We start from the raw sequence: 24,143 nt of genomic DNA, 5'->3' as shown, positions 1-24,143 counted from the left end.
CTGGGGGCCTCTTGCAGTCCTGAAGGCCAGTCGGGTGCAGGAGCAGGAGCACAGGCCCCTTTGCTGAGTGAGCGGGGCTGAGTGGGTGGTTCTGTTCCATAGGCAGCAGCGCCTAGCTGCGGTCAGCAGAAAGAGCTGTGGTCACAGGACCCCGCACACAGGGGAGAAACCAGAAAGAAGCAGACATAGCAGGAATTTGTTTTCAAGCTTCCAAGAGCCTTCTCTGCCCTAGATTTGGTTTATCAAGTGACTGCTTTGGGAGCTGGGGAACGGGCCCTCAATTGTCATGGATCCAGTTGCTTCTCCCTCCTTTTCTATATCTAACCTCGCCTTCATTTCCCAAAGACCCCCTTCTTTTATTCCTAGAATCCACCCCCACTACTATAGTGGGTCCATTGCAAGGAGCTCCTGCCCCCACTCCTTGCTTTGGCCTCCAATCCATTCCAGATCCTGCTGACAGTATTGGTTTCCCACAGCCCACTCCTGTCTGAAACGCTGGGGTGCTGGCCCGTCACCGGGGATCATCTACACCCCTCCGTCTGGCTTCTGAGTTCTCCATGTTCTGACTGACACTCACCCATCCCAATCCCAGATTCACCTTTTTTTTTTTTTTTGACAGCTTTATTGAGTTATGACTGGCATGAAATAAGCTGCACACATTTAACGTGTACAATTTATAAAGTGTTAACCAACCTCTGTATATACCCATAGAATCATCACCACAATCACAGTAAAGAACACACCCTTCACCCCAAAAGTTTTCTCCTGTGCGTTTGTAATCCCATCTTCCCAGTTCCCCCCAGACCCTCACCCCCGACCTCCTGCAACAACTGCTGACCTGCTTTCTGTCACTGTGGATTTAGTTTGCAGCTTTTGGTTCTTTCTTTCTTTCTTTCTTTCTTTCTTTCGAGACCGAGTTTCACTCTGTCACTCGGGCTGGAGTGCAGTGGTGTGATCTCAACTCACTGTAACCTCCGCCTCCCAAACGCAAGCGATTCTCCTGCCTCAGCCTCCCGAGTAGCAGGGATTACAGATGTGCGCCACCGTGCCTGGCTAATTTTTGTATTTTTAGTAGAGACAGGGTTTCACCATGTTGGCCAGGCTGGTCTCAAACTTATGATCTCAGGTGATCCACCCGCCTCTGCATCCCGAAGTGCTGGAATTACAGGCGTGAGCCACCGCGCCCGGCCCTCACTTTTATATAGATTGTTTTTCTTATCATTGCATTTTGAGAGTCCTTTATAAATTCTGGACCCAAATCCTTATCAGATATATGATTTGCCAACGTTACCTCCCAGTCTGTGGCTTGTCTTTTTATCCTCTTAACAGTGTCTTTTGAAGAGAAATTTCTACTTTTGATGAAGCTCAATTGATTTTTTTCCTTTATAAATAGTGCTTTTGATATAGTATCTAAGGAATCCTTGCCAAACTTAAGGTCATGAAGATTTTGTCCTGTGTTTCCTTCTATAAGTTTTATAGTTTTAAGTTTTACATTTGGCATTTGGTTCTCACGGTTTTGTTTACTTTTTTTTTTTTTTTTGAGACAGAGTCTGGCTCTACCGCCAGGCTGGAGTGCAGTGGCGTGATCTTGGCTCACTGCAACTCCGCCTCGGGTTCATGCCATTCTCCTGCCTCAGCCTCCCGAGTAGCTGGGACTACAGAGGCGCCGCCACCTCGCCCGGCTAGTTTTATTTTTTAGTAGAGAGCGGGGTTTCACCGTGTCAGCCAGGATGGTCTCGATCTCCTGACCTCGTGATCCGCCCGATCTCTCGGCCTCCCAAAGTGCTGGGATTGGAAAAGCGGGCCACGGCCAGCCTTGTTTACTTTGTTGTGTGTCTCTTGCATATGGATGTCCTATGGTTTCAACTATTTTTTTTTTTTTGAGATGGAGTCTTGCTCTGTCGCCCAGGCTGGAGTGCAGTGGGCTGTAATCTCGACTCACTGCAAGCTCCACCTCCCGAGGGTTCGTCATTCTCCTGCCTCAGCCTCCTGAGTAGCTGGGACTACAGGTGCCGCCTCGCCTGGCTAGTTTTTTGTACTTTTAGTAGAGGCAGGGGGTTTCACCGTGTTAGCCAGGATGGTCTCGATCTCCTGACCTCGTGATCAGCCGATCTCGGCCTCCCAAAGTGCTGGGATTACAGGCTGGAGCCACACTTTTGACCCATTATTTGTTGAAAAGACTATTCTTTTTTTTTTTTTTTTTTGGGACAGGAGTCTCACACTATTGCCCAACTGTGTGCAGTGAATGCGATCTCCAGCTCACTGCAACCTCCCGCCTCCCTGGGTTCAAGTTATTCTCCTGCCTCAGCCTCCCAGAGTAGCTAGGTTCCTGCAGGTGCCTTATGCCACCATGCCCAGCTAATTTTTTTGTATTTTTAGTAGAGACGGGGTTTCACCACGTTGGCCACACTGTTCTCGAACTCCTGACCTCATGATCCGCCCGCCTCGGCCTCCCAAAGTGCCAGGATTACAGGTGTGAGCCACCGTGCCCAGCCAAAAAGATTATTCTTTCTCCACTGAATTGCCTTTGTACCTTTGTTGAAAATCAATTGACCATGTATGTGTAGGACTATTTCACCTCGCCCAGGCTACAATTTACTGCTACATTGACTCTATTCTGTTCCAATTACCTATTTAAAGAATTGAAAACTATCCTTTCTCCAGTGAATTGCCTTTGCACCTTTGTTGAAAATCAAATGACCATGGCCAGGCGCAGTGGCTCGCGCCTGTAATCCCAGCATTGTGGGAGGCTGAGGCAGGCAGATCACGAGGTCAGGAGATCGAGACCATCCTGGCTAACACAGTGAAACCCCATCTCTACTAAAAATACAAAAAATTAGCCGGGTGTGGTGGCACACGTCTGTAATCCTAGCTACTCGGGAGGCGTCAGCCACCGCATCCAGCCCTTTTAGTACTTTTTAAATGTTACTTTAGTATCTTCTGCATCACATTAACTCTGAACAAGAAGATTGCTGTCATTTTTATGTTTGTTTTTTCTCTGGCTGCTTTCATATCTTCTCTTTATTGCTGGTTGTAAGTAGCCTGGGTGGATCACCTGAAGTTGGGAGTTCGAGACCAGCCTGACCAACATGGAGAAACCCCGTCTCTACTAAAAATACAAAATTGGCTGGGTGTGAGGTTGAAGCATGCCTGTAATCCCAGCCACTCTGGAGGCTGAGGCGGAGAAATCACCCAGACCGAGGCGGAGGACCTGATCCTTCGTCATGCCATTGCACCCAGCCCTGGAGCAACAGAGTGAAACTCTCTCAAAAAAGAACGAGCAGCCGATTGGCTCAAGCCTGTAATCCCAGCAGAGGCAGTGATGGACGAAGATCAGGAGGTCGAGACCATCCTGGCTAACGGTGAAACCCATCTCTACCAAAATACAAAAACTAGCGAGTGGTGGCGAGGCGCCTGTAGTCCCAGCTACTTTCGGAGAATGAGCGGAGAAATTAAAGTGAACCGGGGAGGCGAATGCAGTAACTTGAATCCCGGCCTACTCAATGGCTTGTAAGCAGACTCCGTCTAAAAGAGAAGAAGAAAGAAAGAAAGAGAAAATGAAAAAGAAAATCATAAAAGAAACCAAATTATATTTACTATTCATGACATGAATATTTAAGAATATTTGTTTTATTTTTTTGCATTTAAATTTTAACTAAAATCTGGAATTGGTTTTGATGTGTGAAATATGATTCCAATTTTACCAACGAATTTTTTCTCCTTCCTCCAGCACCTGGCAACCACCATTCTACTTTCTCTTTGTATGAATTTGCCAATTTTAGGTACCTCAATATAAGTGGAATCATACAATTTTTTATTTTTATTTTTTTAAAGACAGAGTCTCGCTCTGTCACCTAGGCTGGAGTGCAGTGGCACAATTTTGGCTCACTGCAACCTCTGCCTCCCGGGTTCAAGTGATTCTCCTGCCTCAGACTCCTGAGTAGCTGGGATTACAGGCATGCGCCACCATGCCTGGCTAAGTATTTTTTGTATTTTTAGTAGAGACGGGGTTTCACCATGTTTTTACCAGGCTGGGCTCAAATTCCTGACCTCAAGTGATCTGCCTGCCTCGGCCTCCCAAAGTGCTGGGATTACAGGCATGAGCCACCATGCTCAGCCACAATGTTTATTTTTTATGTCTGGCTTGCTTCACTTTAGCATAGCGTCCTGAAGATTCATTCCTGGTGTAGCATGTATCAGAATTTCCTCTCTTATTAAGGCTAAATAATATTCCACTGTATTTCTTTTTTTTTTTTTTAATTGAGACGGAGTCTCACTCTGTCGCCCAGGCTGGAGTGCATTGGCACAATCTCGGCTCACTGCAAGCTCTGCCTCCTGGGTTCAAGCAATTCTCCTGCCTCAGCCTCCTGAGTAGCTGGAATTACAGGCGCCCGCCACCACGTCTGGCTAATTTTTGTATTTTTAGTAGAGACAAGGTTTCACCACGTTGGCCAGGCTGATCTTGAACTCCTGACCTCAGGTGATGCACCTGCCTCAGCCTCCCAAAGTGCTGGGATTACAGGTGTGAGCCACCACGCCCAGCCTCCATTGTATTTCTACAAGCACATTTTGTGTCTCCATTCATTCATTGGTGGATACTTGGGATGCTTCCACATTTTGGCTATTGTGAATAACACTGCTATGAACATGGATGTACAAATCTCTCTCTGAGCTCCTGCTTTCAATTCTGTGGAGTAAGGACCCAGAAGTGGAATTGCTGCTGGATCACACGGAAATTTAATTTTTGAGGAACTTCCATGCTGTTTTCCATAGCAGTTGTGCCATCTTACATGCCCACCAAGAGTGCACAAGCAGATTCTCTCTCTCTCTCTCTCTCTCTCTCTCTCTCTCTGTGTGTGTGTGTGTGTGTGTGTGTGTGTGTGTGTGTTTAGTGGCTATCCTAATGGGTGTGACATGCGGGTCTAAGCGCTTCTTGTCTGGTTTAACAATGAGGGATGATGGCCGCCATCTGGTGGTAGAAGTGAGAATGTTTCCATGTTTCCAAACTTTTGGCAATTTATAATTTCTACTGAGCATCCCAGGACCAGTCTGGATGAAGGGAGAGGCAGGGTTTGGCAGCACCAGCCAGGCTGTAACTTTTTGAAACTCTCTTCAGTTCAGTGGGTACTGAAGTGGGTTCTTCTCCCCACTCAGCTTTGGGAGTGCCAAGGCAGAGACCGCGGGCAGAGCTCTCCACACCCTTGTTCATAAGGGCTCTAGGATGCCCCCACCCAGCAGGAATTCCCTCACAGAGTCCTTCTTTAGGGAATTCCTGGGACTCCTTTGAGGTAACCTTGTCTTTTCTGGTTCAGTTCTGGAATGTAAAGCCCTCCCTGCAGGCCCAGCCCTCAGAGCCTTCCTGGCCTGGAGAATATCAAAGGCTGCTCCCGCTCTAGGGGGGCCCTCCCTTGTGGCTTTGCCTTCATCTCAAAAGCCGAGTGGCTTCCTGCCCACAGAGTCTCTGGGATCCAGCCTTGCTTTGTGCCTCCTCCCTTCCTGGCTGTCCCTGATGCAAACCCTGAGGTCTCTCACATCGAAGAGGTTCATTGCAAAATTCAGCAGGAAACCCAAGTATAGGTAACAGTTTAACAGTGGAAGCTCTAGTATCTCTCAGAAATATGAGGGCTCTTGTTCTTGGTCTACAAACTGCTCCTGAAGCCCCTTTTCTGTCAGAAGTTCTACTGACCTGGCCAGGCAGGGTGGCTCATGGCTATCGTCCCAGCTATTGGGAGGCTATGGTGGGAGGCTCGTTTGAGGCCAGGAGTTTGAGGCTGCAGTGAACCATGATCATGCCACTCCACTCCAGCCTGGGCAACAAAGTGAGACCATCTCAAAAAAAAAAAAAAAAAAAGGCTGGGTGCAGTGGCTCACGCCTATAATCCCGGCACTTTGGGAGGCCAAGGCGGGTGGATCACAAGGTCAGGAGATCGAGACCATCCTGGCCAACGTGGTGAAACCCCCGTCTCTACTAAAAATATAAAAAAATTAGCCAGGCATGGTGGCACACCCCTGTAGTCCCAGCTACTGGGGAGGCTGAGGCAGGAGAATCACTTGAACACAGGAGGTGGAGGTTGCAGTAAGCTGAGATCTCGCCACTGCACTCCAGCCTGGGCAACAGAGCGAGACTCTGTCTCAAAAAAAAAACCCAAAAAACAAACAAACAAACAAAAAAACAAGAAGTTCTACTGACCTGTTCTTCTTTCGAATTTCTCAGCCTCAGCCATCTCTCATATAGAGAGAAGTTTGTGTTTCATCAGAAAGCTGTGTAGTATGTAAACTCCAGGGCAGCACCAGGGATTGGTTTCATGGAAGACAATTTTTCCACGGACCAGGGGGCAGGAGCAGCAGTGTATGGTTTCAGGCTCATACAAGCTCATTATATTTATTGTGCTCTTTATTTCTATTATTATTACATTGTTATTATAATGAAATAATTATACAACTCACCATAACGTAGAATCAGTGGGAGCCCCGAACTTGTTTTCGTAGACAGTCTCATCTGTGGGTGATGGGAAACAGTGACCGATCATCAGGCATTAGATTCTCATAAGGAGCGCGCAACCTAGATCCCTGGCATGTGCAGTCCACAACGGTGTTCTCACTCCTGTGAGAATCTAACGCCCCTGCTGATCTGACAGCGGCAGAGCTCAGGCAGTCATAGAACGCTGGGGAGAAGTTGTAAACACAGATGAGGCTTCACTCACTCACCCAACACCACCTCCTGCTGTGCGCCCAGTTCCTAACAGGCCCCAGACCCCTGTTCTAGAGGATATCTTTCTGGGTTGTGTGATCTCAATTCTCTGTAAAGTATGGATGGCTGATAGCAATGCAAAAATAATTTTTGTTTATAGAGGTGGATATTCTGTCCTGTCCTGTAGAAGTTGCATTGATTTTCTTCCCCATCCCCTTTGTTAAAAAACGATTTGCTTACATTTGCTCCTCCTGTTACCCAAATGAACCTGGGTGGGCCTGCCTGACCCAGCAGAGCTAAACACTGGCATGAGGATCGCAGCCAGAGAAAGTGGGGCATGTATTGCAGGGCGCCAAGCAAGACGAATCTGGCAGCTCCTGCTTAAGACCTGAACTCTCTGATGGCTTACAGACAAACGTTTTATTTTTTATGTTTATTTATTTTTGAGGCAGGGTCTTGCTCTGTCACCCAGACTGGAATGCAGTGGAGTGATCTCGGCTCACTGCAACCTCCACCTCCTGGGTTCAAACGATTCTCCTGCCTCAACCTCCCAAGTAGCTGGGATTATAGGCATGTGCCACCACACCCAGCTAATTTTTGTATTTTCAGTAAAGATGGGGTTTCATCATGTTGAATGGGCTGGTTTTGAACTCCTGATCTCAGGTGATCCACCTGCCTCAGCCTCCCAAAGTGCTGGGATTATAGGCGTGAGCCACTACGCCCGGCCAGTCAAGAGTTTTTAAAGGCAGAGAGGCAGAGGTTACAGGCAAAGTTGTAAATCAATACATACAGGCTATATATTGATTTTACCTAGAAAGACAGGACATCTCAAAGGCAGGGGGGCCACGGGTCATAGGTAGGTTCAAAGATTTTCTGATTTGCAATTGGTTCAGGAGGCGAAGCTTTGTCTAAAAATTTGGGGTCAGCAGAAAAGAATGTTAGCTCTGGCTCCTGGGCACGACTTCCTCCAGGCCCCTCAGGAAGAAATTGAGAACAAAGACCAGAAGTCAGAGTTCAGTTCTCAGCTGCCCTTATCTGAAGTCTACGGGCCAGCAGATCCATTTGGTGGGTGTCCGGATTTCTGAAAAACAACTCAGGGATGTGGGTGACAAAACGTCTCCTCACTCTAACTTCCTTGGCTATTTTTTGTTTGTTTTTTGTTTTGTTTTTGAGACAGAGTCTCGCTCTCTTGCCCAGGCTGGAGTGCAATGGTGTGATCTTGGCTCACTTCAACCTCTGCCTCCCAGGTTCAAGCAATTCTCCTGCCTAAGCCTCCCAAGTAGCTGGGATCACAGGTGCCCACCACCACACCCAGCTAGCTTTCTTTGTATTTTTAGTAGAGACAGGGTTTCCCCGTGTTGGCCAGGCTAGTCTCAAACTCCCGAACCCAGGTGATCCACCCTCTTTGGCCTCCCAAAATGCTGGGATTACAGGCGTGAGCCACCGTGCCCTGCCTTGCCTATTGTTTTAAGCTACTATTACCTTCTTGCTCATCAAGCTACTCATTTACTTCTCAGGGCTAGCTAGAGACCTGGAATTTTCTTTGAAGGAACTCAAGATTTTCCTTAATTTCCATGCTTAAAAGGGCTCTCAGGCCCCTAAAATGGGTCCCTCCTCTATCCCAGTTCGTTTCAATAACCTTGATTTATAAATGTTGTCTGGTCTTTGGATTTTTCTTTTAAACCTCTTACAACATTGGCCTTTTTTTTTTTTTTTTTGAATAGGATCTCCCTCTGTTGCACAGGCTGGGTGGCTTTCTTCCCTCATTAATTACTAAGTGGAATAAAATCTTTTTTTTTTTTTGAGACAAAGTCTTGCTCTCTTGCCCAGGCTAGAGTGCAGTGGCTCGGTCTCAGCTCACTGCAACCTCCACCTCCCAGGTTCAAGTGATTCTCCTGCCTTAGCCTCCCAAGTAGCTGGGATTACAGGTCCGCTGTCTGGCTAATTTTTATATTTTTAGTAGAGATGGAGTTTCACCATGTTGTCCAGGCTGGTCTCCAACTCCTGATCTCAGGTGATCCACCTGCCTCGGTCTCCCTAAGTGCTGGGATTACAGGCATGAGCCACCATGCCTGGCCTACTTTAGCCTTTTTCTTTTTATTTCTTTTTTTTTTTAAAGACAGTTTTTGCTCTTGTTGCCCAGGGTGGAGTACAATGGCACGATCTCGGCTCACCGCAACCTCTGCCTCCCAGGTTCAAGTGATTCTCCTACCTCAGCCTTCCCGAGTAGCTGGGATTACAGGCGTGTGCCACCATACCTGGCTAATTTTGTACTTTTAGTGGAGACGGAGTTTCTCCATGTTGGTCAGGCTGGTTTTGAACTCCCGACCTCAGGTGATCCGCCCACCTCGGCCTCCCAAAGTGTTGGGATTACAGGCGTGAACCACCACGCCCTGCCTACTTTAACCTTTTTCAAGAAAGAATTGCTACCAGGGGCAGGAGAGAGGGGACAATGGTTACAGTGTTTCACTTTGGGAAGATGTAAAAAGTTCTGGGCTGGTGCAGTGGCTCACGCCTGTAATCCCAGCACTTTGGGAGGCCAAGGGGGGTGGATCACGAGGTCAGGAGTTGGAGACCAGCGTGGCTAACCCGGTGAAACCCCATCTCTACTAAAAATACAAAAATTAGCCGGATGTGGTGGCAGGCACCTTTAGTCCCAGCTACTCGAAAGGCTGAGGCAGGAGAATTGCTTGAACCCAGGAGGTGGAGGTTGTGGTCAGCCCAGAGCAAAACTCTGTCTCAAAAAAAAAAAAAAAAAAAAAAAAAAAAAAATTAAAATAATAAGCCTTATGGCACATACATTTTACCATGACTGCTTTTTTAAAAAAGAAAATGATTTGCTAATTTTGTCATGAGCAGTACAAGGTTACAGATAACCAGGTCCATGTGTGTTTGTGCCTTTCCACAGTGTCAGGCTTTTATTGATGCTATTTAAATCACAAAAGCCACAAGCTACATGGGGTTCCCAAGGAGGCAATTCTCCTTAGTACTTCCCATCACTCAGCAGTCAGCTGTGGGCACACAGGCTCCAGCCAGTCCACAAGTAAGTCAATATTGCAAACCGCACAAAATAACATATTTAATTAATATGTAAGTGTTACATATTAAACATCCCACAACAAAGTAACATTTAACATAAAGAGGAAAAAGAGATAGGAGAAAGGGTTAAGGAACAAGTCCCGGGAAGCAAGAAGACAAAAGGAGTCCTGGTCTGGTGGTCTGGGCCCGGTTAGATCTTGCAAGGAAGAGTCTTTAATGTGGCTGAGCTTTCGGGGGTCAAATGCTGAGTTCTTTTGGTTTGTCTGTTTTTTGAGACAGAATTTCACTCTTGTTGCCCAGGCTGGAGTGCAATGGCGTGATCTCTGTTCACTGCAACCTCTATCTCCTGGGTTCAAGTGATTCTTCTGCCCCAGCCTCCTGAGTAGCTGGGATTACAGGCACCCACCATCACTCCTAGCTGATTTTTGTAGTTTTAGTAGAGACGGGGTTTCACCATGTTGGCCAGACTGGTCTCAAACTCCTGGTGTCAGGTGATCCACCTGCCTCGGCCTCCCAAAGTGCTAGGATTATAGGCGTGAGCCACCACACCCAGCCAAATGCTGAGTTCTTATGAGTGATGATGATGAGTTACGGCTATTTCAAGCTGCTAGAGGCTTGCTTTTTTTTTTTTTTTTTTTTTTTCTTCTTACATGGAGTCTTGCTCTGTTGCCCAGGCTGGAGTGCAGTGGCATGATCTCGGCTCACCACAACCTCCGCTTCCCAGGTTCAAGCGATCCTCCTGCCTCAGCCTCCCAAGTAGCTGGAACTACAGGCGAACGCCACCATGTCTGGCTCATTTTTGTATTTTTAGTAGAGATGGGGTTTCCCTATGTTGGCCATGGTCTCGCTCTGACCTTGGTCACCTGCCTCAGCCTCCCAAGTGCTGGTTGAGTGTGAGCCACCCGCCCCAGCCAGCCGATGGTTTATAGTGCTGGAGTCCCTGTGAGTCCTCTGATGAGAGTGATGAGAAGTGATGGTGGAAGAGTGTGCTTGTTTGCATCTTTATCTGGTCGGATGCAGTCTTCTTCTTCTTCTTTTTTTAAATTTGTTTCTTTTTTTTTGGAGGCGGGGTCTCGGCTGCTCGCCAGGGCTGGAGTACAGTGCAGGTCGGCCTCACTGGGCTTCGCCTCCCGGGTTTCATAATTCTCACCTCAGCCTCCTGGTAGCTGGGACTGCCTACAGCCTGACTGTTTTTATTTTTATTGAGGCGGGGGGTTTTCACTGTGGTCTCCGATCTCTGACCTTGTGATCGCCCACCTCGGCCTCCCAAAGTGCTGGGGTACAGGCGTGAGCCACCCAGCGCCCGGCCTTAAATTTGTTTCTTAAGCAAAAACATCTTATCCTAGTTGGCAAAGCGCTCTATGAAACAGAAAATGGAGCATTTTTCTAAGATGGACTTAGTTGCATCAAGGGTGCTCTGTACAAGTTTGAATACGTTTCTGGTGGGTTCCTATGGGGAAAGCCAAAATTAGGCAAGATTTCACAGGTTCTCAGAGCCTGAACCTTTTTTTTTTTTTTTTTTTTTTTTGAGACGGAGTCTCGCTGTGCTCCCAGGCTGGAGTGCAGTGGCCTGATCTCGGCTCACTGCAAGCTCTGCCTCCCGGGTTCACGCCATTCTCCCGCCTCAGCCTCCCAAGTAGCTGAGACTACAGGCGCCCGCCACCACGCCCGGCTAGTTTTTTGTATTTTCAGTAGAGACAGGGTTTCACCATGTTAGCCAGGATAGTCTCGATCTCCTGACCTCGTGATCCACCCGCCTCGGCCTCCCAAAGTGCTGGGATTACAGGCTTGAGCCACCGCGCCTGGCCAAGCCTGAACCTTTTTTAGTGTATGCGATTTTTAAAAATAGACCTTCTTCCTCCTACCCCACCCCCTCAGTTCTCAACCAAACAACAAACAATGACTGTGACCTCACCATTGATAAGGCTTCAAGGGCCAGAATAGAGGAGATGGAAGGATCCTCGCTATTGTTGTGTAAGGATTATTTTGGTAGCCAACGGTGGCAGCCTTCCTGGAACTGGTTTAGACATAAACAAAGAAGTACTGGGGCTGGGCGTGGTGGCTCACACCTGTAATCCCAGCGCTTTGGGAGGCTGAGGCAAGCGGATCACCTGAGGTCAGGAGTTCGAGACCAGCCTGGCCAACATGGTGATGTCCTATCTCTACTAAAAACTACAAAAATTAGCCAGGCATGGTGGCTCACACCTGTAGTCCCAGCTACTTGGGAGGCTGAGGCAGGAGAATCACTAGAACCCGGGAAGGGGAGGTTGCAACGAGCCAAGATTGTACCACTGCACTCCAGCCTGGGCAACAGAGTGAGACTCTGTCTCAAAAAAAAAAAAAAAAAAAGGTACTAGGAGGATCTTGCAGGTGTTGAAGGGTGTATTCACTTCCTGTTTCTGTTGTAGCAAAATATCAATCACACGTTTGATATTCTCTTACAGATCTGGAGGTGCCGAAGTGCAGCAGTCTGCGATGTGTTGGCAGGCAGGTTCTTTCTGTAGGCTCTGGGGAAGAACCTATTTCGCTGCCTTCTTCACCTCCTGGAGGCCATCTGCATTCCCATGTGGCAGTGGGGAGTGAAAATAGGAACGTGGCAGCTCTGACTGAAAACAATGTGATTGATAAAGGGGGTGGGCAATGGGGGGACATTTTCTCAAAAGAAAGGGTTGCTTTTCACCGAAGAGGGAGTGAAGGCCTGGGAAGGCAAGATAACAGGTGTGCACTCAGCTGTGATAGAGAGGCCAACCAGGGGCCGGGCACGGTGGCTCACGCCTGTAATCCCAGCACTTTGGGAGGCCGAGATGGGCAGATCATGAGGTCAGGAGATTGAGACCATCCTGGTTAACACGGTGAAAACCCATCTCTACTAAAAATACAAAAAATTAGCCGGGCGTGTTGGCGGGCGCCTGTAGTCCCAGCTACTCGGGAGACTGAGGCAGGAGAATGGCGTGAACCCGGGAGGCGGAGGTTGCAGTGAGCCAAGATCACACCACTGCACTCCAGCCTGGGCGACAGAGCGAGACTCCATCCCCCCCGCAAAAAAAAAAAAAAAAAAGAGAGGCCGACCAGGTATGCTGTTTGCAGCAAAATGGGCGTTATGCTTTGCCCCTGGAGGCGTGGAAGTGGGGCAGGAGGGTAGAGAAAAAGTTGTTCCAGCCACTACGGATGTTAACAAGTTACTCCAAATCTTGTTGACTTAAAATAGCCACTTGGTTTGCTCATGATTTTGTGGGCCAGGAATTTAGGCAGGCCTGAGCCTGGCCAGTCTCACTCAGCGTTTCCCTAGTAGCTGCTCAGATGTCATCTGAAGGCCCCACAGGGCTGGACGTCCAAGCTGGCTCACTCACACGGCTGGCACGGGCTGTGGCCTGGTAGCTCAGCTGGGGTTGCCAACCCAGGGCTCTACGTGGCTTCTCCAGCATGGCGGGGTCTCGGAGTAGCTGGACTTCTTATGTGGTGGCTGGCTTCCCCCGGCCCACTGAGTGGGAGACTCAAGAGGACGAAGTAGAAGCTTCATAATTTTTTTTGTTTTTTTGAGATGGAGTCTCGCTCTGTCGCCCAGGCTGGACTGCAGTGGGGCAATCTTGGCTCACTGCAAGCTCCGCCTCCCGGGTTCACGCCATTCTCCTGCCCCAGCCTCCTGAGTAGCTGGGACTACAGGCGCCCGCCACCACGACCTGCTAATTTTTTGTATTTTTAGTAGGGATGGGGTTTCACCGTGTTAGCCAGGATGGTCTCAATCCTCCTGACCTGTTGATCTGCCGCCCTCGGCCTCCCAAAGTGCTGGATTACAGGCGTGAGCCACCGCATCGGCCAATTTTTTTTTTGAGATGGAAGTCTCCCACTCTGTCACACCAGGCTGGGTGTGGCCTGGTCCCCGGCTCGCAAACCTCCACCCATCGACTTCAAGTGATTCTCTTGCCTCAGGTGGCACCTGCCACCGCACCCAGCTAATTTTTGTATTTTTAGTAGAGACGGGGTTTCACCATCTTGGCTGTTATGTGCGTCCGTATAAGAGACCACCTAAGCAGGCTTAGTGTGAGCAACAAGGCTGTTTATTCACTTGGGTGCAAGTGGGCTGAGTCTGAGAAAAGACTCAGCAAAGAGTGGTAGGAGTGGAACTGGTTTTATAGGTTTGGGGTAGGTAGTGGAAAGTTACAGTTAGGGGGCAGTTTTTCATGGCAGGGAAAGAATGTCACAAGGTACATAGTCATGAGGAGGGGGAAGTCCCAAGGCAGGATATCACAAGGTTGATTGATTAGGGTAGGGCAGGAACATATCACAGTGGTGGAATGTTGAAAGGTGGGTTAATCCATTAGGGCAGGAACTAGCTGTTTCTTCTTCTTTAGTGGTTCTCCTGTTGCTCCAGGCTTTGTGACTCCAGGAGGCCTGTACCTGTGGGTCACAGGGGTCACAATGGCTCAACCATGGTGTAGCTCATTCAGAGGACCTTCCATTGGCCAGGCTGGTCTTGAATTCGAGACCTCATGATCCACCCGCCTCGGCCTCACAAAGTGCTGGAATTACAGGCGTGAGCCACCACGCCCCGCCCAAAGCTGCACAATTTTTTATCCTCAAAAGTTAAGCAGCTTTCCTTCCCCTACATTCTGTGGTTTATAAGTGAGTCCTGCCAGCCCACTTTCTTTTTTTTTTTTTTTGAGACGGAGTCTCGCGCTGTCGCCCAGGCTGGAGTGCAGTGACCGGATCCCAGCTCACTGCAAGCTCCGCCTCCCGGGTTCACGCCATTCTCCGGCCTCAGCCTCCCGAGTAGCTGGGACTACAGGCGCTGCCACCTCGCCCGGCTATTTTTTGTATTTCTTAGTAGAGACGGGGTTTCACCGTGTTAGCCAGGATGGTCTCAATCTCCTGACCTCGTGATCCGCCCATCTCGGCCTCCCAAAGTGCTGGGATTACAGGCTTGAGCCACCGCGCCCGGCCAACCAGCCCACTTTCGAGTAGAGGGGACATAGATTCCCACGGTGCAATGAAAGGAGTCTCAAAAAATGTAAAAATATTTTAAAACCACTGAAAAGTATGTCATGGGGAGAACATCCAGAGGGGAGATGACTTAGTTGGGTTAAATTGCCAGGCCAGGCACGGTGGCTCATGTCTGTAATCCCAGCATTTTGGGAGGCCTAGGCAGTAAAATCTCTTGAGGCCAGGAGTTTGAGACTAGCTTGGGAAATGTAGCGAGACCCCCATCTCTACAAAAAATTTAAAAATTAGCCAGGCATGGCGGTGCATGCCAATGGTCCCAGCTACTTGGGAGGTTTGGGTGAGAGGATCACTTGAGCCCAGGAGTTTGAGGCTGCATTGGGCCATGACTGCACCACTGCATTCCAGCCTGAGTGACAGGGTGAGACCATCTCAAAAATCAATCAATCAATCAATCAATAAATTGCCAGGCCACAGAAAATGCTTAAGTATTACAACTGGTAAATCACAAGAGTTGTGGTTGATGTGGCTCCCAGTCAGTTGAGTGGTAATGGGGCTAGTGGACTCATGTTTGGGAACGCAGAAGAGAGAAGGTTCAAGGGTGAGAACTGAAATCACTGCTGTCTCCCCATCTCTGTCCCAGGGGAAAAGCCATTGCCCAGCCCTGACCAGCTCCTCGAGACGGCCTGCATTTCTTGGCTCAAGAGCCCTTCTTCGGATCTCCCCAGTCTCTCGCCTCTGCCAGCACGTCCCTTGCCACTGACCCTGACTCTCCTGCATCCCTCTCAGAAGGACCTTGTAATTACACGGGGTCCATGTGGATAATCCAACATGACTTCCCACTTAAAATCCTTGATGCATTGCTGAAGTCCACGTTTCACCATGTGAAATGACATAGTCGTGGGTTCTGGGGATTAGGGGCCCAATGCTCCAAGTAACTTTTTTTTTGAGACGGAGTCTTGCTCTGTCACCCAGGCTGCAGTGCAGTGGCCGGATCTCAGTTCACTGCAAGCTCCGCCTGCCTCCGGGTTTCGCCATTCTCCTGCCTCAGCCTCGAGTAGCTGGGACTACGAGTAGCCACCTAGCCGGCTAGTTTTTGTATTTTTTAGTAGAGCGGGGTTTCACCCGGGTTAGCCAGGATGGATGCCGATCTGCTGACCTCGTGATCCGCCCGTCACCGACCTCTAAAGTGCTGGGATTCGCGAACCGAGCCTTGCAGCCCAGCAGCTCAATAACTTTCACGGGAATCTTTACCTCCAGAAATGGGGAGAAGTGGGCAGGGACTCCGTTCATACACAAGAGACGGCTGCCTCCTGCTACACCCCCAAATACTTACACACTTGCCTTTTTACATCTGAACTGGAAAGACCCTACTTCAATGTCGTGAGGGCCGGGGTGGGAGACAGAGGAGCTGCAACACCTGCTTGGCTATTGTTAGGGACAAACAAAGCAGCCACGGACGCTTAGTGATGACTTCCGGTTCCACCTGAGTGCTTTGGCCACCCATACTGCTCTCAGAGCTCTTTAAAGATGAGTTCTTGTGCTGGGCACAGTGGCTCACGCCTGTAATCCCAGGACTTTGGGAGGCCGAGGTGGATGGATCACCTGATGTCGGGAGTTCGAGACCAGCCCGACCAACATGGAAGCTTCCGTCTCTACTAAAGATGCAATTAGCCAAGTGGTGGTGCATCACCTGTAATCCCAGCTACTTTCGGGAGGCTGAGGTAGGAGAATAGCCTGAACCCAGGAGGTGGGAGGTTGCAGTAGGCTGAGAGATGGCACCACATAGAACTCCAGCCGAACTGTCACTTGAGAGCTCTTAAAAAACTTCTTAAAAACTATAATAAAATCTATTAATGTTCTATTTTATGATTTCCCTTTCTTCAGTTTTTTTCTTTTCTTTTTTTTTGAAGCGGAGTCTGGCTCTGTAAGCCCAGGCTGGAGTGCAGTGGCGATCTCGGCTCACTGCTTTCCCGCCTCCCGGGGATCCCGCCATTCTCCTGCCTCAGCCTCCCGAGTAGCTGGGACTACAGGCGCCACCACCACGCCCGGCTAGTTTTTTGTATTTTTTTTAGTAGAGACGAGGTTTCACTGTGTTAGCCAGGATGACTTCAGTTTTTTTCTCATGATGGGGATTAATTGACACTTGTGAGTGGTACAAAGAATAACACCCTCATTTTATACATGGCTTGGATGACTGAGTGAGAAGAAACAGAAGAAACAAAACGGCAGAAGCTGGGTGCCACCCGGATGTTGACAAAAATGTTGAGTCATGGGATGAGGGGTGGACTAGAACCCCTTCTGAGTGTCCTCTAGCCTGATGGTCTCTATAGCTTTAAGAGGTGAACATCGTCGGGCACGGTGGCTCACGCCTGTAATCCCAGCACTTTGGGAGGCCGAGGTGGATCACGAGGTCAGGAGATCGAGACCATCCTGGCTAACATGGTGAAACCCTGTCTCTATTAAAAATACAAAAAATTAGACGAGCATGGTGGCGGGCGCCTGTAGTCCCAGCTACTCAGGAGGCTGAGGCAGGAGAATGGCGTGAACCCGGGAGGCGGACCTTGCAGTGAGCGGAGATCACCCCACTGCACTCCAGCCTGGGTGACAGAGTGAGACTCTTGTCTCCCAAAAAAAAAAAAAAAAAGAGGTGAACATCTTGTGTGTCCAGCCATCCCTCTTGGGAGGTCAGAAGGACCAGAATCCCGAGGAGAAAGTACCACAGATGACCACTAGAGGGTGCCCTTCATTCTCCTTGACCCCCTCTGGTCCAACTGCTAATCTACCGCCCTCAGGGACCTCTTTAGCTGCCCAGACCAGCAGATGGCATTTCAGATGTGCAGAAAGAACACAACCGCCTCAACTTCCTGCTCTCCTCTTGTGGTGGAAAGACAAATGGTATAGTCGGGGAAGAATGTAGGTAGCAAGGAAGTGGGCAGATCCAGATGCTCTGGTGTGTGTCCCTAAACTTTGCTCTCAGGCCTCTGACTGCTCAATACATTCACTCTTGATCAGCCATGCAACCGTCTGTTTCTCTCCAAACACTATGGCTGCTTTGTGTCTGTCCACATTCTCTCCACTTGGTGAGCTCCTACACATCCTTCAAGGCCCAGTTCAAATGCTACCATATCAGACCCATTCTTCTCTCCCACTTTTGTGCTTCCACAGCACTAGCATTCATCACTATGCATAGTAATAACTTATGTGCCTTCTGTCCTGTAGAGCATGTGCTCTGCCCATGAATGACTTGCCCAGTTCTCAGTCTCTACTTGCATAGGGTCTGGCACAAATTGAAGGTCACTGTATTTAGCCTGCATCATATTATGGCTTCAACTTCCTCCTACATTTTGCTGGACTTTCTTGAGGGCAGATGCTGAGTCGGATTCTTTTCTTGAATTCTTGCACTGTCCAGCACATGGCCTGGTAAAGTAGGCACTCAAGTTTGGTAGAATGAAGTTGCCTCCTTTGTGTACGCAACTCACATTTTTTTTTTTTTTTTTTTTGAGATGGCGTTTTCCTCCTGTTGCCCAGGCTGGAGTGCAATGGCTTGATCTCAGCTCACCGCAACCTCCGCCTCCGGGGTTCAAGTGATTCTCTTGCCTCAGCCTCCTGAGTAGCTAGGATTACAGGCATGCCCCACCATGCTCGGCTACTTTTGTATTTGTAGTAGAGATGGGGTTTCTCCATGTTGGTCAGGCTGGTCTCGAACTCCCGACCTCAGGTGATCCACCTGCCTCAGCCTTCCAAAGTGCTGGGATTACAGGCATGAGCCATCGCACCCGGCTGCAACTCACCTCTCTCTGTGGATGACTCAGTTTCTTTTTTCAGTCAATGAGTATCTATCAGGTATTTCCTATGTGTTCAGGAATATGCTGGGTGCCATAGTTGGGAGGGTGTAACATTGTGAATATGCTGGGTGCCATGTTGGGAGGGTGCCATGGTTGGCAGGGTGTAACATACAGTTGGTCTTTGTCCCCATTTGCTGGCATGCAACTCCTAAAATCCTTAGACTCTTCGAAGTGTTATCTTTTTGTATGCTAATGAGTTGACTTATGACTGGCAGCTCATATGTGGCTTCACAGGATGGGTGCTGATCACTGAAGAGACCCAGAAGGATTAGAAGATTGGCACATTCAGCTCCACCTCCCAGGAGGTGAAAAGGGCTGAAAATTAAACTGATCACCAGTGGGTCGATGGTCTCATCAATCATGCCTACATAATGAAGCCTCCATACCAACCACAAAGGACAGGGTTTAGAGAGTTTCTGGGGAGCCAAACATGTGGAGGTTCCTGCAAGGCAGTGCGTCCTTGGAGGGCATGGAAGCTCTGTCCCTTCTCCCCCTTATCTTTTCCTGTGCAACATTTCATCTGTATCCTTTGTAATATCCTTTACAATAGACTGGTAAGCATAAATAAGCGTTTCCCTGAGTTCTGTGAGCCACTGTAGAAAATTAATCAACCCCAAGGAGGAAGCCATGGGAACCCCCATTTATAGCCAGTAGGTCAGAAGCATGGGTAAAACATCCTGGTGCTTGTGATTGGCGTCAAAAGTGACAGGAAGTCTCGTGGGACTGAGCCCTTAATCTGTGTGATCTGATGCTGTCTCCAGGGTGGTAGTGGCGAAATTGAATTGGAGGACACCCATAAGCTGTTGAATGTAGAACTGATCGCTTGCCTATTGGTAGGGATAAGTTTCCATACATTTCATGGAAGTCTTCTGTGTTGACTGTGGTATGAGAGCAGAGGAAACGTAGTTGATGTTTTGTCCACTCAGGTGGTACTTGAGAAAGTGTTCAGTCCTCCAGGAGTTTTCCAACTGGAGAGATCAGTCTATAACAGTAAATATGAAGAAGGCAGAGAGACCCAGATGGTGGAATAGGAGTTTCCTACTGCTATTCATCTCATCTCCTCCACAGTGCCCTGGTTTTGACAACTATCCATGGATTAATATACCTTTCTGGGAGTCCAGGGAAGAAATTCTAGAACACCATTGGAGCAAAAAATCTAAACATAGGAACATTGAAGAAAATAAAAAGAACAGTTTCATTGCATCACCCCTGCCCGTAGGTGGTACAGGTCAGTGACACGACAGACCCCCTCAGCCCACAGTAACTCCCACAGGGAAATGTAAAAGTATAATGAGTGAACACTCAGCTTCCCCAGCTGTGCAGGATGTTTCCTAAGAGTCCTCCCTCTTCTTCATCCCACCCAGAATACTGAAGGGATGCACATGAACGAGTAGCTGGGAGAATGTGGAGGAAGGAACAAAGGCAAGAGACTCACAGCAATCACAGTATAAAACTCAACAAAGGGCCACATACCTTACTAGCTGCTTCACAGATTCCATCAAAGGCCTGCTCACAAGCTGCTTGGGATGCCTTACCTGTAGACTCCCCAGCTGGCCCATGGGCACCTCGAATACTCTATGTGCTTCACCCCTTTCACCACCCCATGGCTGGACCTCTCTAGGTGTACCCTGGACAGCAAGTGTAGGGCTTTACAGATGGTTTGCAAGCACATGCACTCAACAGGCTTGATACCGTAGGATTGGGAGAAGGTACACAAATGAGCATTTCAGGGCACTGCCCCTAAGGAAAACAAATGGGAGACTCTCCGTGCTTGGCCTGGCTTTGCAGTATTAACAGAAGGTATATCATCTTAAGAACCCCCCCCCCCATCCCAAGAGCGAACAAGAGGAGTGGAGTGGGTGCATCCATAGAAAAAGTACAAAATAGCCTCAGAATCCCTGAGCCTGGTTAACTGGTGAAGATGTTTTCCTCTCAAAGCCAGTTATCAAAGACAGGAAGAAGTGACTTCCCCAAGTAAATACAAAGACAGTAATGTAACACTTTAAGCAACATGAAAACTGAGGAAGCATGACACCATGAAAGGAACACAATAATTTTATAGTAACCAACCCCAAAGAAGTGGAGATCTAAATATTTCCTGACAAGGAATTCAAAATAATTGTTTTAAGGGAGCATAGCAAGCTACAGCAGAACACAGACAACGCAACCAAAATTAGGAAAACAATACATTTAAAACGGAGATGTTCAACAAGAGTGAAACTCTGTCCCAAAACAAAAACAAACACAAAACAAGAAAAATTAGCTGGGTTTGGTGGCATGTGCCTGTAATCCAGGAGACTGAGGCAGGAGAATTGCTTGTACCCGGGAAGTGGAGGTTGCAGTGAGCCGAGATCGCACCATTGGACTCCAGCGTGGGCAACAAGAGTGAAACTAAAAAATAAAATAAAATAAAAATAAAAAGATTTTTTAAAAATTGTATATCTGTATGGAGTATTCGCCATAGAGCTTTCAGGACTGGCTGTTGCCCTGGGTGAGTCAGTGAGTGAGTAGTGATGCATATGAAGGTCTAGGACATTACTGTACACGATGCAGACTTTACAAACACTGTACATGTAAGCTATACAAGTTCATTTGAAAAATAATTGTGCTATGATGTTACAATGGCTATGACATCACTAGGTGATATGAATTTTTCCATTTCATTATAATCTTAGGGGACTACTGTCTAATATGCGGTCCATCACTGACCAAAACATCATTATGTAGATATAATGTATATGCTGCCCTTTAAGGAAACACGCAGGCTGAAACTGAAGAGATGGAAAAAGATGTTTGACTCCCATGTCCATTGCAGCATTTTCCATAATAGCCAAGACATGGAAACAACCTCAGTGTCTACAAACAGATTAATGGATAATGAAAATGTAACTATAGGCCGGGCGCGGTAGCTCAAGCCTGTAATCCCAGCACTTTGGGAGGCCGAGACGGGCGGATCACGAGGTCAGGAGATCGAGACCATCCTGGCTAACACAGTGAAACCCCGTCTCTACTAAAAAATACAAAAAACTAGCTGGACGAGGTGGCGGGCGCCTGTAGTCCCAGCTACTCGGGAGGCTGAGGCAGGAGAATGGCGTAAACCCGGGAGGCGGAGCTTGCGGTGAGCTGAGATCCAGCCACTGAGCTCCAGCCTGGGTGACAGAGCCAGACTCTGTCTCAAAAAAAAAAAAAAAAAAAGAAAATGCAACTATATATTTAACTATATGTTATATATATATAACTGTGTGTGTGTGAGAGAGAGAGATACAGAGAATGTTATTGAGAATTAGAATTTTATTGAACCTTTAAAAATTAGAATAGACCAGGTACAGTAGCTCATGCCTGTAATTCTAACACTTTGGGAGGCTGAGACAGGAGGATTGCTTGAGCCCAGAAGTTTGAGACCAACCTGGAAAACATAACAAGACCTCATCTCTACAAAAAAAATACAAAAATTAGCCAGGCATGGTGGCATATGCCTGTGGTTCCAGCTACTCAGGAAACTGAGGCAGGAGGATCGATTGAGCCCAGGAGGTCAAGGCTGCAGTGAGCTGTGATTGCACCACTGCACTCCAGCCAGGGTGACAGAGTAAGATCCTGTCTTTAAAAACAAAGAAAAAGAAGGCCAGGTGCGGTGACTCATGCCTGTAATCTCAGTACTTTGGGAGGCCGAGGCGGGCAGATTGCTTGAGGTCAGGAGTTTGAGACCAGACAGGCCAGCATGGTGAAACCCTGTCTCTACTAAAAATACAAAAATTAGCTGGGCATGGTGGCACGCATCTGTAATCCCAGCTACTCGGGAGGTTGAAGTAGGAGAATCGCTTGATACTGGGAGGCAGAGGTTGCAGTGAGCCAAGATTGTGCCACTGCACTCCAGCCTGGGCGACAGAGGGAGATTCTGTCTCAAAAAAAAAAAAAAAAAAAACCTTATGGCAAAATCCCTGAAGCACTTTCATGTTTATCAATTGTATTCTTTCATTTTACAACAAGGAAACTGAGGCTCAGAGAAGGGAAGGATTCACAAAGAAAGTTGTCAAACCAGGCCTGGAATTCTGATCACCTGACACCTCACCCTTGAACTTGATGTGCAAAAGGCATTGTTGGGAATAGGGTTACAGAGTTCACTATATCACACAGCTGAACTGGGGTCCTTAAAGGTTAGCAAAATAATTTATTGATTGATTTATTGAATGAATGAATGAAACACAAACCAAGAAGTCACAGCTTTGTTAGCCTAGGATAAGTTCTATCCACAGAAGCATTTATTCACCCTTCAGAAGAGAATTTTTTTTTTTTTTTGAGACGGAGTGTTGCTCTGTTGCCCAGGCTGGAGTGCAGTGGCTTGATCTCAGCTCACTGCAACCTCCGCCTCCCAGGTTCAAGCGATTCTTCTGCCTCAGCCTCCTGAGTAGCTGGGACTACAGGCGCCTGCCACCACGCCTGACTAATTTTTGTATTTTTAGTAGAGGCGGGATTTCACTGTATTGGCCAGGCTGGTCTCAAACTCCTGACCTTGTGATCCGCCTGCCTCGGCCTCCCAAAGTGCTGGGATTTCAGGCGTGAGCCACCATATCTGGCCTAGCAGAGAATTTTAAATTGGCTTTTAGGAAGGTGTTTTAGCAGCTAAACTTTGGATGAGCCTAATAAGAAAGAGTTCAGGCCTTGGCCAGGTGCAGGGGCTCATCCCTGTAATCCCAGCACTTTGGGAGGCAGAGGAGGGCGGATCACAAGGTCGAAAGACCGAGACCAGCTTGGCCAACATGGCGAAACCGTCTCTAATAAAAATACAAAAATTAGCCAGATGTGGTGGCAGGCGCCTGTAGTCCCAGCTACTTGGGAGGCTGAGGCAGGAGAATCACTTGAACCTGGGAGTTGGAGGTTGCAGTGAGCCGAGATCAAGCCATTGCACTCCAGCCTGGCAACAAGAGCAAAACTCCATCTCAAAAAAAAAAAAAAAAAAAAGAATTTAGTAAACACTGCAAATCAGGAATCTTCTGAGCCAGATGTTTTGTTTTTGTTTTGTTTGACATGGAGTCTTGCCCTGTCGTCCAGGCTGGAGTGCAGTGGCGTGATCTCAGCTCACTGCAACCTCCGCCTCATGGGTCCAAGCAATTCTCCTGCCTCAGCCTCCTGAGTAGCTGGGACTACAGGCGCACGCCAAAACGCCTGGCTAATTTTTGTATTTTTAGTAGAGATGGGGTTTCACCATGTTGGCCAGGCTGGTCTCGAACTACTGACTTCAGGTGATCCGCCGTCCTCGGCCTCCCAAAGTGCTGGCGTGAGCCACTGTGCCCGGCCAGAGCCAGGTGTTTGTTTTTTGTTTTTTGTTTTTTTTTTTTTTGAGACGGAGTCTTGCTCTGTCGCCCAGACTGGAGTGCAGTGGCGCAATCTCGGCTCACTGCAAGCTCCGCCTCCCGGGTTCACGCCATTCTCCTGTCTCACTCAGCCTCCCGAGTAGCTGGGACTACAGGTGCCCGCCACTGCGCCCGGCTAATTTTTTCTATTTTTAGTAGAGACGGGGTTTCACCATGGTCTCGATCTCCTGACCTTGTGATCCACCCGCCTCGGCCTCCCAAAGTGCTGGGATTACAGGCGTGAGCCACCGCGCCCGGCCAAGCCAGGTGTTTGTT

At 48.3% G+C, this 24,143-nt stretch overlaps 2 long non-coding RNA genes across 2 annotated transcripts in view; both read right to left on the bottom strand.

The window, feature by feature from the left end:
• Window positions 1-11,039: 11,039 nt before the first annotated feature.
• LOC103878614 lies at window positions 11,040-11,921 on the bottom strand. Its single transcript, XR_638842.3, has 2 exons — window positions 11,549-11,921; window positions 11,040-11,233 (listed from the first exon to the last, which is right to left on the bottom strand). It is a non-coding gene; the product is annotated as an uncharacterized LOC103878614 (long non-coding RNA).
• Window positions 11,922-13,766: 1,845 nt separating this feature from the next.
• Window positions 13,767-24,143, bottom strand: part of LOC108582565 — a 10,920-nt gene continuing 543 nt past the window's right edge. Inside the window, exons 2-3 of the long non-coding RNA XR_002517944.1 lie at window positions 20,839-20,907; window positions 13,767-14,128 (exon numbers count right to left, since the gene is read on the bottom strand). This is a non-coding gene — a long non-coding RNA (uncharacterized LOC108582565). The remainder of the gene's footprint in view (window positions 14,129-20,838; window positions 20,908-24,143) is intronic.

This window comes from Papio anubis, chromosome 17 (genome assembly GCF_008728515.1).
Source record: "Papio anubis isolate 15944 chromosome 17, Panubis1.0, whole genome shotgun sequence".
Lineage (NCBI taxonomy): Eukaryota > Metazoa > Chordata > Mammalia > Primates > Cercopithecidae > Papio > Papio anubis.
The sequence above is the reverse complement of the archived record's forward strand: the minus strand, read 5'-3'. Positions and strand labels throughout refer to the sequence as shown.